We start from the raw sequence: 3,918 nt of genomic DNA on the forward strand, positions 1-3,918 counted from the left end.
CTTGCCTGTAATTCTTTCTTTAGGAGTAGGACTGCAAAATTTCCCACTCCCACATTGATATTACCATTTTATGGCCATGCTTATATAGGTGTTTCTAAACACACACACACACAACAAACAAACAAACAAACAAAAAACTGTGATTCTGGATCTTAGTTTCTGTTTGCTGATTTGTCTTTTGTTATTCTGTAGTTTTTTTCTCTGTTATTAAAAAGATATTCTTTTTTTATATAATATAACCTGATTGCATTTTCCTTTCCTTCTATTCTGTTCTTTCTCACCACTCCTCTCATCTGAATCCACTCTATTTCTCTCATTAGAAAAGAGCAGGAATCTAGGAAATAACAACCAAACACAACAAAATAAAATATAATAAGATAAAGCAAAAACCATCACAGAAAAGTTGGGCAAGCAATACCAACAGCAGAGAAAAAGCCTAAGAGAAAGCCCAAGAATCAGATATTCATTCCTTCATACACTCAGCAGTTCCATAAAAACACTAAACTGAAAACTATAATATGTATGTAATATAATATATGCAGCGGACCCGGTGCAGACCTGTGCAGACCCTGTGCTTGCTGCTTCAGTCTCTTGAGTTCATATGAGCTTTGCTCATTTGATTTAGAGAGACTTGTTTTCCTGGTGTCCTTCATTTCCTCTGGTTTTTATACTCTTTCTGCTTTTACTTCCACAGGGTGCCCTGAGCTGAGGGTTGGGGGTCGGGTAAGGATTTCATGTAGATATCCTATTTAGAGCTTGCATGATATTTTAAGCTGCCTAGTTTGCGGACCTTGGTTGAGATAAATAAATCTCGAGATATAGAAACGGTTAGGAAACCAGTTTGGACCTTGCGATCTGAACTGAGATGTGAAATTATGATGAGCAAGTTCAAAATCATCTTCTCTTTGTTTTGAAGTATGTTTCCATTTGTGTCACCTATAATCAGCCCCATGGAAGAGAACAATGGGCAGTATAAGAGAAAAACTTCCAAAGAAAAATACATTTAGATGTTTTAATAAATGTAGACTGTGAGACATATACTTGAGAATAAACTTTCATCCAGCTGGTAAATTTTCAGAGCCTTAAAAAATATATAAAGCCTGAAAAATGCAGCAAAGTGTGGGTTTGGTTGTGTGTGTGTGTGTGTGTGTGTGTGTTTGTGTGTTTCTATCTGCCTTTATGTTTTTAAGATTTAGAGAGACCATCTGCAAACATGCTGGTACATATTAATGTGAGATATTTAAAAGGAGGAGGGGGGTAAGGAGAGGTTTTCTTCATCAGGAAATGACCTTACATTTTAAATGATGAGCAAGAGAAGTGAGGAACTATGATAACCTCTAGACACCATGACACAGTAACAGGAGCACTTCAGTCCAAGAAGTTGAACACATGAGGATGGCTCGTGAATTCTTCCTCAGGGTCAGCCTCAGACCGTTCAGAGTGGAGACAATGTGAAAATACTGCCAGGCTGTGATGGGATTGAGCATTTTAATTTACTGTGAGTAGAACAGTGAGTGTGACCTGGTGCAGGAGGCTGGCAGGCACTGTTGTGATACTGGGCACTGCTGAGGATAAAAGGGAAGTTCTCGGTTCAGCTCCTGGTCCTTCTGAGTGTGTCCTGGAGGAGACGATCACTTGCTACACAGCGGTCCATCACATTAAAAACTTTCATTCCCAGTGATCCATATTAGTAAGCTGCTGAAACTGACCTGAGCCAATGGCTTTTCCAAACCCCATCCCTTCAGCGTTAGAGTTTGAGAATTATGTTCTACAGAGTTAATGGATGCTATGTTAGCTTCAGTGGTTAAATATCTGAGAGCTCTCCTAAGGAATGGGGAATCATTCAGTTTGGTTCTTTAAAATGAATTTTCCCTTGGGCTTTTATAGCCCAAACCTTCTGGATATATCAAGCTGACAAACAGTAAGTTCTCATGTTCCCTAATTTTCGGGGCCCGAAAAATAATCTGATACTCTAGGGGAAAATGAGTTCACAGAGTAAAATAACAAGACATTTAGAAAATAAAGACATTTCCCACTGTCATCTTCATATATGAATATGATAAAAAGCATATGGCAGAATCAAGAGATTATGGATAAATACACTAAATACTTGTATGTACTGTGTATTTTAAAAGTAGACTGGGAGGGCAGATATAAATATGTCAAATTCTAAGTTTACTTTCTAAATGTAGAGCTCCACTCATAAATAAGTAAAAATAATTTAAAATAGGACATGATACAAAACATAAAGTGATACAAGCCTAGATAAGTGATTTATATTATTATGCATTATGTATTTTGTTTTCTATCATATATGGACAACATTAACGTTCACAGACAAATGCTGCAGAAACAACCAGTTTTTCTCTGTGCAGATTAAGGATTGTAGGAGCCAGAGGGATCAAAGACACTAGGCGAAGAACGTGGTCCACAGAATCAACGATGTAATAATGCAGGGCTTACATTGGCTCCCAGAGACTGAAGCAGCAACCATGGAGCCTGCACGGGTCTGCACCAGGCTTCCTGAATACATGCTGTGGTTCTTTAGCTTGGGGTTTTTGTTGGGCTCCGAAAACGGGAGTGGGTGTCTCTGAATCTTTTGCCTGCTTTAAGGACTGTTTTCCTCCTCCTGGCTTGCCTTGTTCAGCCTTGACATGAGGGTGCGTGCCTCGTCCTTTTGCACCTTGTTATGCAGTGTTCTGTTAATTTCACTGGGAGGCTTGCTGTTCTATGAAGGTAAATGGATGAGCAGTGGCTTTGGGGAAGACAGGAGGTGGCGGGGGCTGGTAGGAGGAGAGGGATAGGAGGCTGCAGGTAGGATATATTGTATGAGGGAAGAACATACCAATAAAATTTTAAAAAAAAGAAGAAATTAATAAAACATAAGGACGGGAAACACTTTAGAGAAACTAGTAGTAAAGACTTGTTGCTGTTGTTGTTTTATTTTAATGACCGATCCGTGTGAAGCCACAGCCAAGCCACTACGCAAAGACACAAAGGAAGCTTCGTTTCTTGGTCTTTTCCTCCTTGGACAAAGTCTTGATTATCTCTTCCTTCTTGGCATGGAGACATTCCTCCCGGCACTTCCATGCTTCCCTGGTCTTAGACCTGCAAGCCTCAGCCTGGTCAGCCAGGAGTTTCTTACAGGCCTTGTCTGCCTTCAGTTTGTGGATGTACTCCATGAGAATCTGCTTGTTTTTGAACACCCTTGTGATACATATGGCGGCCAATCTTCTGAGATTCACTGTATCTCCTTGGGCATCCAAGTGTTGGCGGTACTCTTCTGCTTCCCTATGCTCATACGTGCTCCCTTCTGTTGAACCCTTCTGTTTTTCTGGTATCGAGCCCAGGAATGGACTGTCATAGGCTTCCAGATGATCAGCCCATCATTGATCAGCTTCCTGATTTGCTGATGGGAGTTGGCATTGGCTATTTCGTTGGTCTCATTGGGATCCAACCAGACCTTCTTTTTGCCACAGTTGAGGACACTAGAGGAAGGCCTCTTCTGTAGCTTGAGCATACTCTTGGCTGCGGATGCAGCAGAGAAGGGAAAGAGCCATAGTAAAGACGTTTTACGCCATAATTACATAAAGACATAGCTACACTAACGTTTGGTAATTATAGCTTAAGAAACACATAATCTGAAAGTATCCCCAGCTATTAAGACACTTTGAATTTATCAGTAATTCGTAGATGAGAACACAGGATAATAAATTAAACTCAGTGTAAATGAACCGTGTATTAAGAATAATGCAAGAAAAATTAGATAAGCCTACAATGTTCATGTTAGATTTAGAAAAGGCCTTTTAATTATTGGTGATTAAGGACATTAAATGAACAATGGTAAACACATCCTCATAGCACAAATAACTTGACCTGATGTATCTATGAATTTGTACATATAGTAATTAAAAATAC

At 39.6% G+C, this 3,918-nt stretch overlaps 1 pseudogene; it reads right to left on the minus strand.

Annotated features, from left to right (window-relative positions):
* Positions 1 to 2,981: 2,981 nt before the first annotated feature.
* On the minus strand, positions 2,982 to 3,520 carry LOC110564424 (large ribosomal subunit protein eL19-like; annotated as a pseudogene).
* Between the last annotated feature and the right edge of the window lie 398 nt (positions 3,521 to 3,918).

Source organism: Meriones unguiculatus, chromosome 1 (genome assembly GCF_030254825.1).
Source record: "Meriones unguiculatus strain TT.TT164.6M chromosome 1, Bangor_MerUng_6.1, whole genome shotgun sequence".
In the NCBI taxonomy this organism is placed as follows: Eukaryota; Metazoa; Chordata; class Mammalia; order Rodentia; family Muridae; genus Meriones; species Meriones unguiculatus.